Here is a 16,400-nt window from a genome sequence, read left to right as displayed (position 1 = left end):
ATCTCCTCGCACACTGTGACGTCGAGGATAATGTCTGCTAAGTTCTAACAATAAGTAAAATAACAAAAATACCGAGCTCCAAGGAAAATTCAAAACAGAAAGACTCTTATCAAATGGCAGAATCAAAAGCGCAAACACATCAAACGAATGGAAAACAGCTGTCATACTCCTGACCTGGTACAGGCATTTCCTTATGTAGAAAATGGTGGATTATACCTGGTTTTATAGCTAACTAGACCTCTCACTTGTATGACAGTCGCATATAATTCCATTATATAGACAACAATGTGTGAGCGAAAAAGCCGTGATACGAGAATTACGGAGCGACTGGGCAGGGTGATATAGATGAAGGGACGGACGATAGATATATATTTCAACACTACAATAGACAATAGATTAAATATTTGCCCGTCTTTTTTGTAGATTTCTTTTGTAAAGATTTTATTTCCCGTTTATGTTTCATCGGACAGTGTATTTACCATGTCAAGGACTTTGTTGTCACAAATTACATAAAACCTGTACTACATTCTTTCAAAGATACAAAAGATGTGTTTTGGAAGTTTGGCTGTACCTGCAGAAAACTTATTATAAACGGTATAACACACCCTAATGTTTACGAGGATCTTGTTTACCGAGCCCGTAAATTTAAATACGATCCGGGTAAACGTATCGATCCTTTAGATAAACTTATTCTAAAAGGTTATCAATTTAACACTGTAATTGGATCTTTAAATATTGTTTTATCGGTATGTGTATTGCTGTTTTTATCAAAAAATTAAATTCTTACTAAATTTTGTTGTTATATACATGTATACATTCACGGTCCTGCAATCTGTAAAAATCTATACTTTGCATTGCATTGCACAAGGTCATGTTTTTTCTCTGGCTGTTAATGACATCTCTAACTAAATCCTTTGGATGTTGCATTTGTACAGATTAATACTTAAGTCTTAGATACATGATTATCTATTAGTGGTTTTTGGCTTTGAACTAGCGAGTACTCGGAGATCTGTACTTTGTGTCTTCTGGTTTAATTTATTTTACATTTGTCATTTCGAGGTCTTTTATAGCTCACTATGTGGTATGGATTATGCTCATTGTTGAAGGCCGTACGATAGCCTTAAGTTGTTAATTATAGGTCATTAAGTATCTGGTTGAGAGATTTCTCATTTGCAATCATACCACATCTTATCTTTATATCATAGGTGGTTAAGTTAAAGTCATCTCTTCATAAGGTTTAATGACGCCATCACGAGTTGATTGGCCGTTATCGAGTATATATTTCCCACGGAAAAACCGTTCTGTTGTTAACACAATTACGTCCTCTTTTGCTACAAATATTCCATTATCTAATTTGTACTTGCACAAACAACACAGCGGGTGCCACTTGTGGAACAGGATTTTTTCCCCTTGCTCCTGAAATCATCTCAGGTTTTTTTTTATTAAGTTCGCGTTGCTTAGTAATTTTTATATGTTGTGTATTATAGACTATCGTTTGTCGTTTCGTATTTTGCCATTGCGCTGTGATTCGTTCGTCGACTTGGGAGTTTGAATATCCCTTTGGTTTCTTCTGCCCTAGTCTTATACCTACAGGGGTAAAGGATTGTAAGAAATTTGGTCTACACTCTGGAAAAAGGATCCGGAAAAGGTGTCAAAAATGAGTTACGGAGGTTTCCTGCTAGAAGGTGAATACTCTTGCATTTGTCCTTTGTTTAGCTGAAACAAACTTTACACGAAGATGCCAGTTACATATAAGACCAGAGGCGGACTTAAGAGGGATATGTCTTTTTGCAGAGGAGTCAGAACAATGTGTATGAATATGAAGATTTGTTTTTTTATTTTCCAGATTACTGGCATGTAAGTCCCACCGCTGAAAAAAGAGAGCCAAAGATACCAAAGGGACATTTAAACTCATAGATCGAAAATAAACCGACAACATGTCAAAAAAAAAGAAAAAGACTAAGAGACAAACTACAGTATACAAAACGCAACATGAAAAAGACCGAGCAACACAAACCCCAACAAAAACCGGAGGTGATTCAAGTGCTCCGAAAGGGTAAGCATATCCTACTCAACAGAAGCACCCGTCGTGTTGCTCATATCAAGTGTAAACCCGATAAGTCTTATTCGGTAGGTCATCTTCGAGGAAAAGGAAGGCGTAATTGTGGTGACGACGATTGGAACATAGTCGTCATCATCTGTGTATCAAATATCCCTAAGGTCAACTAACTGGTGATGACAACCGTAAAATTTTCGAAGGGATTTCCAAATCACTACTTTGTAAGATGTCATACTCCTATGGTACACATCAACTCAGTAGTTCTCTTAAATTGCATTTTAAATCTGTCTATAGATATTCATTTGATATGAACATTGTTAGTTTATGAATTCCATACATGTGTAGGTAGTCATAGTCAATATTACCCTATAGACACTTATTAAATGGGATAATTTTTGTTGATACACAGAGATAACATGTAATCTTTAAACAATATGAGCACTTATGCTAATTATTTGTTCAGATTTTTGTTCTGTTTAGAAATAATACGATTTCGACATTTTTTATTTCAACTTTATATAGTTACGAACATGTGACATGTGCCAATACGACAATTTTCCAAAAGAGATGAAACGACATAAAAACCACAAATTATAGGTCACCGTACAGCCTTCAACAATGATCAACACTTATATCGCATAGCAACTATAAAAGGGCCGAAATGAAAGCTGTTAACCAAAACAAACGTGATAACTATTGGCATGATTTATGTACAGAACAATAAACGAAAAACAAAATACGATATACAACAACAATGCAAAAGCACAAGATTTGTTTGTACATGTACATAGAGCAATGTTACAATTTTTGTCGGTATCTAACGTGTTTTTAATTGTTCATTATTTTTCAAGTAACATCATATAAAAAAACGTTTCCATCAACATTGCCTACCATTAGAATGTTTCTGTTTTAATCAATGTGAATACATGTAGGATCATTTACACCATTTCCTTTACCTAGCAAGCGCCTTGCATGTTTTCCGTCGCTTGATATCACCATGACACTGTTATTTCCGTTTGAAACGACGTTAACATTAAAATTGTTGTCAACGGTAATACCATATGGAGTTTTGATAACTGATTCATCCTTGTATTCCCATAATGCCTCGCCGGATGACGTCCTGCAAGTAACAGCATTAGCTTCAGGACTGGTTTCGTAAATGAGATTTTCAGATGTAGTAACATAAATTAAAAGTGTGAACTTCATCTTCTTTCTGGATAAGTTTAGCATGCGTGCCGTCATTGAGGTCAACCACTTGAATACATTTCCCAAGCTCAGAGTATAGCAATCGACCTTCTGAGAAGGATATACCATAACTTCCGCCAGTGGGTTTGATTACTTTTTCACTTTGCTTTGTTGTTATATTTATAACTTAGATCTATTTGGGCTACATATGCGTTTGAAACAGCAACAGTGTTTTCATCAATGCATGTGACATCGAACGGACGACTGGAGGATAGGGGTATTTCACATTCTAATGACCCAGATTCGTCCAAAATAAAAAGACGGCCATTATTGTGATCTGCAAATATCAATTTCCTTATCGATGTAAATGTGCAACCTTTGATATCATTCTTCCTGCTACTAACGGGAATGTGGATCTTTTTGTACCGAATAAGATTCATGTCAGTAATATATCGTAATGCTTCTTCCTTAGGAACAACCAGTTGGGCATGCCTTGCGTTTACTGGTTTTAGTTAAACTCGTGTCGGATTTTTCAAAGATGATATCTCGCCGTAGGCTTCTACCAAACATACATGTACGTCATCGCATTTACATTCTAGATGTACCCATTGTAAATTACTGTCTTCTTGCAATGATTGAACAAATATATCTTCGCTTCGTATATCAGCATTAATCTTTCTATATCCTAAAAATGCCTGAATGTTAAATGAATAATTTTTCAATGCAGAAACATGTACTTCTAGCTCTTCTGTCGATTGTCTGTGTTTTGAAAGTTCTGACAATAAATTGTCAATCTGCAATATTATTTTTTCTTCAGCGTCTTGTAAGTCTTTCAATAATTTGTTTTCCAGTGTATCCAAGTGTTGGATAATTTTCGCACGTTTCAGAGTAAATTCAGCTTGAATCTTTTGCTTTTGTTCTAGGAAACTCGAAAGATTTTGCTTTCATTAAAATTGTTGTCAACGGTAATATCATATGGAGTTTTAATAACTGATTCATCCTTGTATTCCCATAATGCCTCGCCGGATGACGTCCTGCAAGTAACAGCATTAGCTTCAGGACTGGTTTCGTAAATGCGATTTTCAGATGTAGTAACATAATTAAAAGTGTGAACTTCATCTTCTTTCTGGATAAGTTTAGCATGAGTGCCGTCATTGAGGTCAACCACTTGAATACATTTCCCAAGCTCAGAGAATAGCAATCGACCTTCTGAGAAGGAAATACCATAACTTCCGCCAGTGGTTTTGATTACTTTTTCACTTTGCTTTGTTGTTATATTTATAACTTAGATCTATCTGGGTTGCATATGCGTTTGAAACAGCAACAGTGTTTTCATCAATGCATGTGACATCGAACGGACGACCGGAGAATAGGGGTATTTCACATTCTAATGACCCAGATTCGTCCAAAATAACAAGACGGCTATTATTGTGATCTGCAAATATCAATTTCCTTATCGATGTAAATGTGCAACCTTTGATATCATTCTTCCTGCTACTACCGGGAATGTGGTTCTTTTTTTACCGAATAAGATTCATGTCAGTAATACATCGTAATGCTTCTTCCTTAGGAACAACCAGTTGGGCATGCCTTGCGTTTACTGTTATTAGTTAAACTCGTGTCGGAGTTTTCAAAGATAATATCTCGCCGTAGGCTTCTACCAAACATACATGTACGTCATCGCATTTACATTCTAGATTTACCTATTGTAAAAAACTGTCTTCTTGCAATGATTGAACAAATATATCTTCGCTTCGTATATCAGCATTAATCTTTCTATATCCTAAAAATGCCTGAATGTTAAATGAATAATTTTTCAATGCAGAAACATGTACTTCTAGCTCTTCTGTCGATTGTCTGTGTTTTGAAAGTTCTGACAATAAATTGTCAATCTGCAATATTATTTTTTCTTCAGCGTCTTGTAAGTCTTTCAATAATTTGTTTTCCAGTGTATCCAAGTGTTGGATAATTTTCGCACGTTTCAGAGTAAATTCAGCTTGAATCTTTTGCTTTTGTTCTAGTAAACTCGAAAGATTTTGCCTTCTGTCATTAAATACTCTTTATAATATATTTTCTTTAATTCTTTTAATATTTTGATCCATATTCTCAAAGACAGTGGATGTATCAAATGTTTTAATGACGTCATCGATTGCAATCAAATCACATGTCTTGTGCTCGGTTGTTACACACCTAGGACAGCAGGCGTTTTCATGTGTGGAACAGTAGTGTTGATATTTGTCTTCATGTTTAGTGCAATATGCCTTTATATATACTAGTAAAGATGGAAATTGATTCAATTCATTTACTGAGATGACATCATGACTTCGCGTACTTTTTGATGCTCCGTGGAATTTATAGCAGGATGAACACAGCCCTTCGTCACACTGAGGACACCAATAAACAGCATCTGACGTTAAGTGCTGCGTATCACAAACGCCACATAAGGTTCCACAATTAGCGGCCATATCAATCTGAAAAAAAAAAATGCATTCGGATATTTCATTTAATCATTAAATGATAGTAAACACGTATATTTTCCCTATTATATATTGTCATGATTATGATTATCCTATAGTGTAAAGTCTTTAAACACATGGTAAATAAACTATGCTTGGCAAAGAAGAATAGGCAATAAAAGGAATAACGATTATCAAAAGTGTTTGTGTACAGATATCAGTAATATAGATGCATAATATACATATCGCGAGGACCTTTATATCTTTAATATGGCTTTTAACTGATCAGATACCACTAATTGTATCTTTGATACATGTAATTATGTAGCCCAATTACATGAGTAAGTATAAAAGTTTGAAAAGAAAATAAGGTATTTTTTTTCTTGACATAGAATATAAAAGACCGTGTATGGCTTTACCTTTGATCCCTTTTGGATTGATCGGCGCTTCAACGTTTGAATTAGGTTTGGATGTTCAAAAATTTCAGCCTTGAGCATTATTGAAGAGACATTTATTATCGAAATGGGCATTTGGTGCAATGAAATTTAAGCCGTTTATGTTTTTAACCATTTATATAAACACGATGTTATATAAGATAGCACTAGAACAAGATAACTCAAACCATAGCACAAACCCTATTTTAGAAGAGAGGCGAAGGATACCAAAGGTGTTTTCAAACTAATCAGTTAAAAAATGACATTGCCATGGCAAAAAAAGAAAAGAGAAAAAAGACGAGGAGTCAAACAGCAGTACACAGAACACATCACGTCTACAACACGTCGTTATTAAAACTTAACCTGGGAACGTTTTTATAAGTTATGAATTACGGATAAATGATATAATACGTTATGTTCGTACGAACATACCAGTAGCTCTAATTGGTTGTTATCATTGATAGTTTATAAGCATGCCTTCAATAAAGTTAACAGTTGGAAATCAAACACGTAACCCTGACCTAAATAACGTTATATCTTCACTGATAAAAAAAACAAGATCATATCATACACAAAGATGTATACAAATATTTCAAAGTGCTTATACTAAGTGAGGTCGGACTTCCGAATAAAGGTTCTTGTATGTTTAACAAAAAAATCGTTTATTGATAAACATGCAAATTCATATGATTGACTTTCTACATTCGATATCGACTTACGATTTTGTCTAGGTCATGAATGGATGTCGTATCACGAATTATAAAAAAGAGGGGTGAAAGATACCAAAGGGACATTCAAACTCACAAGTCAAAATTAAACTGACAACGTCATGGCAAACAACGAAAAAGACAAAGTCAAACAACAGTATACACAACACAACATAGAAAACTTAATATCACTAAAAACTGGGGGTGATCTCAGGTGCGCCGGAAGGGTAAGCAAGTCCTGCTGCACATCTGGGCCCCGTCCCGTTGCTCATTTAAGTACAAACCCGTAACTTAATATACACCATCCTTCTCCATTATGTCTTCTGTAAACAAGTTTCAAACATGCCCGTCAGAAGGGCAGATTCCTTATTGCACGATCAAATATATAAAAATTAGGAGATGGGGTATGATTGCCAACGATACAACTATCCACCAATGTTCACATAAAGTGGAAGTAAACAATTATAGGTAACCGTTAGGCCTTCAACAATGAGAAAAGGCCATACCGTATAGTCGGCTATAAAAGGCCCCGACAGGAAAAATATGTAACATTTCAATTGAAAAAATTAGACCTAATTTATAACAAAACAATTTACGAAAACGAACCAACAACCACTGAACTACATGCTCCTAACTTGGAACAGGCACATATAAATGTGGCGGGTTAAACATGTTTGTGAGCGCTCAACCCTCCCCTAGCCTGGGACAGTGGTGTAACAGCACAACATAAGAACAAACTATAAAAATCAGTTGAAAAAGGCTTAACTTATCAGATCGATACAAAGAAAAGCATCAGACAAAAATACAGACAGGACGTGGCAGGGTATACATCCATCCCTAATTCCTAACAACAAAAAATACACTAAGTACAGATCTGAGAGTACTCGCAATTACTAACAGCTAGTTCAAAGACAATAACAACTAATATAACAAATCATGTAACTAAGTCTAAAATATCAATCAGTACACATCCAACATCCAATGGATTTAGTGTAAAGATGTCATTAACAGTCAGAGTGACCTTGTGCAATGCCAAACTATAGGTATCGACAGATGACATGTATGGTATATAGACCCATTCTGCACTGTTTAAACACTTTCTTTTGCTGTTTTATACTCATTTTTATTATAGCTACACTAAACTTAGAAGAAACAAGGATTTGTAAAGGAAGATACCCTTTAGGTGCACCTATGTGGAAAACCCCGAATGACCCCCCATGTAGTTTAATTTTGATCTATTTTTTATTAAATATTTAATTAAATTGTTTTCACTTGGAATATATGTCGAAGTTACTGACAAACAGCACTTGAGATTTTTGCCGGTCAAAAAACTGCCAGTCAAATTTGCTTAACTAAAATGGGTGACTTGAGGCAGTTTTAAAATGTGACCATGTGTCTCTTTTGAACCCCACCATTCATCTTGTGCGTGTGTGTGGCTAAAACAGGGGGGACTTTCGTTTTTGACAAAGAATTTGTTCCCATCTTGATTCAAAAACTTATTCATTTTTTTTAGAACAACCAAAAACATTTTTTATTCAAAATTGAGTGTTGAATTTCATAATTTTTTATCAAAACTAAATATTTGTTATACTTCCCTCCTGATTTTTTTCTCAAGAAATCATAGAACAAAAAAAATGTTTGGATCTTCATTATGTGTGTTTGTTTGAGATCCATTTCATAAGACCAATGATTTTTAGAGAAATCATTAATTGATGGGACCCTTTATAAAAATAGTTTTCTATTATTCCTGGAGTAGATAATAGTTTTCTTTTAATCTTTGGGAAATTATCCAATTTGTTTTTATGTAAAATTATTTCACTTCATAATTTTTGATGAAAAAAATCCATTTTAATTCAAATGTTTTTAATTAAAATGATGATTTTCATTTTTATCTATCAACAAACTTTTAAAAATTGTAGTGGCATGGTCAGTCAACTGATAAGTTGCATGGCTGATTACAGATAAAGCAGTAATTTTTCCATATGACAGTCGCGTGTACCCTGGGGTGTGTTTAACATATTTGGAATTACGGGTACCTTAATTGTATGGGGAACATCCAGTCCATATGTAATACTTAATATATATTGCAACAGATGACATTACACAAATTTTCTTCTGTTAAATCAAGGATTTGTATAGTCTTTTGGAAGAATTAGGATACAATAATACTTTGCTATTTATAAAAACCACATTTTGGTACAATAATTGTTTATTTACCCTATTGACATTGAATATTATGCATGTAGAATGAAATATGTCTACAGTATGATTGGTTTTAATCATTTAGCAATTATTTATAAGATTAAGGAATCAAAATTTGTAATTATTTTCAAACCCACATTTGAATTGGTTTTTATCAACATACCCACATTTGTATTGTTAATACTTTAAATTTCATAGACATATTTGTATTTATAAAAATATTTATATACCCAAATTTTCAATTATTTTACATGCCCAACAATTGTTATTGTTGTAACAATTGTAACTGAAACAACAGTATATTATATAAAGAGAAATAAAGATAAAGTTATATCATGTATATAGGTCATGATTTGTAAAACTCAGAATTGTCAAGTAAATTTAAGACACAATTCAAAATGTTCAGAATATGTCAAGCCATACTGAGAAAAAATAAGAATGTCGAGAATCTGTCGAGAAATTTCAAGACAGTATTCAAATGTCAAGAATTTGTCAATAAATTTTAAGACCATATTCAGAATGTCGAGAATTTGTCGAGTAAATTTCATACAAATTTAATATAAATGAGAATTTGTCAAGAAAAATTAAGACACAAGTCATACATTTGGCGAATGTCGAGTAATTGTTCATGCAAATCAAGACAAAAATTGGTCTTTTCAGACTTTTGGACTTTTGTAGTGTACACTCTTTTATGCGAAAACCTACCTTGTTAGGTCATCTTTTTTCCCTTACTTTAGTAATACCTATGCATTTTGTACCCCAAACTAGAGGTCACCTCTATATGAGGTCATTTGTCTTTTGTCCGGAAAGTGACCTACATGTATCTGTATAATTTGTTATTAGTTATGAGGGGCACATTCAATCCTTTGGCGCGCATTTCGATATTTCGTAAACTTGCGTATTATAAATTCCTGAATGTAGCCATTAACATTAAACATGAATTACTGATGGTTCAACTCTATTATACAAATGTTTCATATGTTTTCGTTCAATTTAAGACATTTCAGTAGATGAAATTATATTTACAGACAAAATTTCGACAACAACTGTATAACTTTTTAAAGTCTATAATATCTGTAACCCGGTAACAGCCACTTTTGCGTATATAACCTCATCATAGATACCAGGATTGCAATTTTGTATTAACGCCAGACGCGCGTTTCGTCTACAAAAGACTCATCAGTGACGTTCGAATAAAAAAAAGTTAAAAAGGCCAAATAAAGTACGAAGTTGAAGAGCATTGCGTAAATGCAATTTTCCTCACATAGTCCTGATTCTTTGCTCGGGTTTATAATTCGTTTATGGTGTCCTGGTGTGCTGTCGTTGATTCATGGGAGGTGTCCGTTGTTATTCTATGGTTTACATGTTGTAATGTACTATTATATTATTGTTATCTATGTGTTTCTCTATCCTGAGTGTTCTTGCGTTTATTTGTACTGTATTCCTGTCACGTAATGTTGTTATTTTAGCGATATCTTTAACATTGCCATATAAACGGGAGGTTTGGCTAGCCATAAAATCAGGTTCAACCCACCATTTTTAAAATGTCCCGTACCAAGTCAGGAATATTGCAGTTGTTATCAAATAGTCCTTTTCCATGTATGTTGGCGTTTGTTTTTGTTGCAGTTCAGTGTTTCTGTTGTTCCGTTGGTTTCTTCTCATAGTTGATGTGTTTCCTTCGGTTTTGGTTTGTGATCCGGGTTTGTTTTCGCTTAATGGATTTATGACTTTTAAACAGCGATATACTACTGCTGCCTTTATTTAGCTTTGCTTTTGCTCAATCCACCAAATATCTGCTCTTCAAAGTTTGCTTAGGGTTTGCTTTTTAAACATTTTGGCCTCGAATATCACTGAAACGACATTAATTATCAAGCCACGTATATAATCCAGTCAACTTGGTACCGTTTTTTTTTACTATTACTCCCACTGGGTTCTTTGGCTATACTTGTGGTCCTCTTACGGTTATATCTACTCAGCAGGATTCTAGGTTTTGGATTTTCAACCATTTTGACCTCTAGCATCACTGATGAGACATTAATTATCAAAATGTGCTGCTGATGTAGTGCAGTAAAATTGTTTTAATGTTATACTTGTATAAATTACTTTCATCAAATCTTATCATAGTAAAGCGTAGATGTTGTAAAATGAACACGCCATACAATGCGGAACGATTAACTTCGCCATCTATAAGGGCAACACCGTTATAAAAACTCAATAATCAACATGTTCAAATGTGAAAAACAATTACCAAATTACTAAAGGGTGAATATCATTTAGTCTCAAATTCGAATAAAACCAGTAATATCGATGTTAAAACTTACCTTATAGCTGAGACATGTTATGATACAAAGACTGATGAATAAGTCTGTTTACGTTAGTGTTTAAAGATAAATTGATGATATTTTGTATCATGAGGTTATCTTATCTTATGGTTGGTTGTTAAAATCTCTAAGTAATAAAATTGAATGAGTGTTTGTATCGAATAAGCTGATTTTCATTATATGTTATTTGTGCACATCTTTTATGTCGGAGGATTCAATGGTGGTTGGTTGTTTGGTTACGTATAATGTGTGGTCGTGTCCTTTTGGTAATTCTTCATATTTTATGCTTTTAGTGCTAAATGTTATATACGAGCAAACACTTTGTGCGTTTCCAGAGTTAAGGATTAGCTAAATAGTGTTGTGTATGAATTTGAAGCATGGACGATATGTGATGTGTAGTATGACTTATGTACAAAGCTCCTTCTCAGCCTATATACCACGAAATTGTGTTGTTTTCATTTTTTACGGGACTAGGTCGATATCGCTGCTGGTGGACTATCATTTCCGGGTGTATCATCAGCTCAGTAGTTAGTACTTCGGTTCTGACATGATTAATAACAAACCTTTCTTAGATGTTCTGTTTATACATTAATGAATTATAAGATTCCAAGTCCCTCAGGCAAAGTTGACCTTAGATGGATTTGGCTATTTTTGTTTGTCCTTTTTGGTCATATACATGTAGGTCTTCAACTGTGTTCGAGTCTTATAAATACTTGGTTTTCAAATATTCGGCTTTCAGTGTTCTAATGAATATAAATTCAGAAAAGCGCTATGGACGCATGACTTGTATTAAGTATTGTTTCATTCTTAACAACTACGTTGAACATCAATCATAAAATTGAGAATGGGAATGGGGAATGTGTCAAAGAGACAACAACCCGACCATAGAGCAGACAACAGCCGAAGGCAACCAATGGGTCTTCAATGCAGCGAGAAACTCCCGCATCCGGAGTTCTAACCAGCATGGTTAGAAGTTATGTTATGTTATGTTTATGTGAAATAAAATTAAAACATGAAAACGCAACCAGCTAAATATACTCTCTTCAACAAATTACGTACATAATAAACTTTCCAAATGAATTTACGAAGAATATACGGAAACATATAGTATATGTTAAGTAGACATACAACAAACGGAGAATACCAATCTGTTGACCGACCTATATCTAAAGGAGTAGTAAAAAAAGTAAACAGAGATTATCAATATCAAATATATTCATTAAATTCTCATTTCCCCAAATAATGAGGAACACAAGTTAGCCTTCGGCTGTTATCTGCTCTTTGGTCGGGTTGTTGCCTCTTTGACATATACCCCATTTCCATTCTCAATTTTATTATTATGACTTGAGACAACCACTGACCAGATTTCTGATTTTGGCACTTGAAAATATTGTGGGGCTGAATTTAATAATTTTATATTCAACCCTCTTCGTTTTCCTTTTCGATCAGCACAGAAAAGGAACATAACTCTATAATTAAAGTTAATAAAATAACAAAAAACACTAGGTTTATGTTACACAAGCAGCTAAACTTAATAATTATTTTGTAACCATGTATACTCGCATTTACTGAAAGCAAGTTCATAAGTTATCAAGTTGTCAATCAAGGAATTGCATTTGCATTCATTGTTACATCGAATATTTGTACTGATTTATTTGACCAGTTTTGAGGCTTGTCGCACTACAAGTTTTGAGAGTTGAAAACATACCGCATTCATGTTGAACGTCCGATTCTTGAAATTAAACTGACAAAAAAAAATGCAATAATGCACCATCAACCTTGCATAATCTTGTTTTTTTTGTATATAAATTTTATATGTATTATCAAACTAAAGATTGAAAAATGTCATTTATTTGAAATGAAAATCTGCTGTACAATTTTACATTAATTGCGCTAAAGTACCGGAAACGATATATGATTTGGATAATTACCTTCATCAGTCTCGACATGTTTAGCTATCATATAAATATTAAAATTCACCTACACACAGACCCGATATATGCATTATAAATTTAAAGGTATCAACAAATTGAAAATGGAAAAGTAAAGGAATTTTTACATTGATACATATAACAAGTATAACAATGTGTTAAAACAAACATTTGACTTACTCATTCCAAAATTAAAGAAATTTTGTCACAACTAGTTCAATCTTTTCATAAAAATAAATTACTAAAAGTAGCTTCACGTATTTTGTTTTTAAGACTGAACACATCATCCTTTTTTAAAAACCGAATCTGATTCAAATAAAACATGTATCGAACCGTAAATCACAAAGATGCTGTACGTTTTGTAGACAACATATTTCGTACCTTTGGAGGTTGTGTTTTTCATCAATCATCAATAAATCCTCATTAGTAGATATACAAATTGCAAAATGAGACTATTAAAATATCAAACGACAAACATTAATTTTAAACTCGAGTGCATGTTATTTGAAAAATCTGACCAAGAGGAAAGGAGTCAAATACCATGATATTGAAGCAAGGGGTCAAATTTGTTTTGTAAAAAATGATTTCAAAAATTGGAATCAAATTTCAAAGATGAAAATTTATAGTATTAAATTTCTTGGTGGGGATTTCCGTTTGGAATTTCCCTTGGAGTTCGGTATTTTTGTTATTTTACGTTTTACTCAACATTTTATTTATACCATGGTAATGTTTTAAAAGTAGTTCAAATACGGTTATTTTTGTAAAATATTTGGTAAAAGACTCAAAAATTTTGAAATTAAGTACTGCAAATAATATAACTCTCCGAATTTTAACGTTACATCATTTGCTTATGATAATAACACCCTATAAAAATTTTACAAAATTGACGTTTTGGTAGTTTGATACTGTGTATTCGATTACACTATATAGTGCAAATGCGTTGCCTTGTATCGTTTCTGTTGATGACTTGTTTTTAAGAGATGTGAAAGATGTCAAAGTGATATTCAAACTCATAGGTCGAAAACCATGGTAAAAAAAACGTGAAAAGGAACTAAAGACAGACAACAGTACATAAAAAACCCGTCGTGTTGCTCATGTAAGTACAAAACCCGTGATACGTTTAATTTGGTAGGTCACATTGGAAAAGAGGACGGAAATTTAGTTACAACAATTAGAGCACATATCTGTCGGCATCTGTGAAACAGAATATCTATAACGGTCAACCACGTTTAGTAAGCAACAGCCAGCGATGTTGAGTTTCTCAAATGACCTTTTATAAACCTTTGTTACTTAGTCTTAAGTACAGACATTTAAGTATGTTTATGTATATGGCCACGAATATAAAATTATCTGAAATTGTTGTAAATTAAAACAAACAGGAGAGCAATCACTGTATGTGAATTTTGAACAGTTGACAGCTAATATTGGCATCAAATATGTCTGATAGTTGAACAGTAACAGCTAATATGAACATCATACATATATTTTCATTGTTTCTGGTTTTCGTGAATAGTTGGGTAAGCCATTTTTGTATACATCTGAATTTGTTGATATCTGATTTTTCTTTTTTGAAACATTGATATTTCTAGGTTTCTTAGTCCAACGTTAAAACCAAATATATATTTTAGGTTCGCTTAAAAATTCACACATACTTTTATCTCTTGACTTTACTGTAAGTGTTATAGTGAAATGATATTGGAATTAAAAAATGCTATACTCAAATGTTGTACTACAATGGAATCATCGAAAAACTAGATGAACAATTCGTTAGAAGTCATAGATCAAACCTTGATCATGTTGATATTTGTATCAATGTAAATGTATACTTTTATCAAATATGAACCTGTAGATGTTTCTTACTGTATATTGGGTTGCTGTCGCATTGCGGTGTAAGCAACATGTCTCCTGATTCAATTTGTGAAGTTTTAAAAGATGTTACCAGTGACTGTATGAATATGTCATTAGTGTTTTTACATCTTTTAGTATTAACCCTACTTACAATTATTCTGTATTTGAATTTTAAAAAATCATAATTTATCGGAATATTCTACTTTTTTCACTTACACTTTTTTATCAGGATTAAAGGTCATTTTCTCATTTGAGATATTTGCATGTTCCGTACAAGGGCATATGGTGCGGAAGATTAAGAACTTTTCATTTAGATAAACCATTGCATATTTTAAAACTTTGAAAATATAAAAACAGATACCTGTTGATTATTTTAATGTCGAGTTGTTGACTTATTAGAAATGTTTTTGTCAGGTTATGAATTCGATTATTCAAATATTTTGGCCTCGAGAATCATTTAAGAGACATGTTTTTTTAAATGAGGATCAGAAGAATTAGTGCCGTTGATATAATTTTGTTATTACCATGTTATTAATGAGTAGAAAACCTAACGAAAACATACTGTTGCATGTCATTCAGATATTCGCTTACCTACGTCTCGTAGACACAAATGAAGAAGTGAACTGTTCACTTATACAGGGAAAATCACGCTAAGCGCCTTAAAAACAACAATACCCAAACTAGAGTGATCAGGTGCCGTAGTTGCTTGCAAACTTTACGAAATATTTAGAGACGAACTAGAGATTGACAACGTAGTATTTTGAACCGACTCAATGATTGTACGTTGATACATCAAAAATGAATCTGGTTGCTTTAAAACATTTGTTGCAAATAGATTAAGTAGCATTTACGAATTGACATCACAAGGTCAGTGGCGGTACGTAGATGCAAGATCACATCCTGCTGACATAGCATCTAGAGGCATTCATACACAGGACAATACACAGATAAAACTGTGGCTTCATGGACCCGACTACTTGTTGAAAGACTCATGTGAGTGGCCGAAACCAAAAGTATCATCTGTTGACAATCAAGACATTGAGATAAGAAGGATTATTACAATCAACTCTACCACAACTAATCATATACGCGATGTAATCACATACTTTTCAAACTGGCACGTATTTCAACGAACTGTAGCATGGCTAAACTTCTGTATTACTTATATCTTGCTTACAAATCAGTCCATTTCAGTTATTATTTAGGTTAACATTCTCAACATTTTAAAGAACATTTTACTCTTAACAACAACCATAA

At 33.3% G+C, this 16,400-nt stretch overlaps 1 protein-coding gene across 1 annotated transcript in view; it reads right to left on the bottom strand.

Annotated features, from left to right (window-relative positions):
- Window positions 1–16,400, bottom strand: part of LOC127717580 (nuclear hormone receptor E75-like) — a 233,400-nt gene that overhangs the window by 114,372 nt on the left and 102,628 nt on the right. The gene's annotated exons all lie outside the window — the stretch shown is intronic.

This window comes from Mytilus californianus, unplaced genomic scaffold (genome assembly GCF_021869535.1).
Source record: "Mytilus californianus isolate M0D057914Y unplaced genomic scaffold, xbMytCali1.0.p SCAF_10, whole genome shotgun sequence".
Taxonomy (NCBI): Eukaryota; Metazoa; Mollusca; class Bivalvia; order Mytilida; family Mytilidae; genus Mytilus; species Mytilus californianus.
This window is presented reverse-complemented; position numbering and strand designations above follow the sequence as displayed.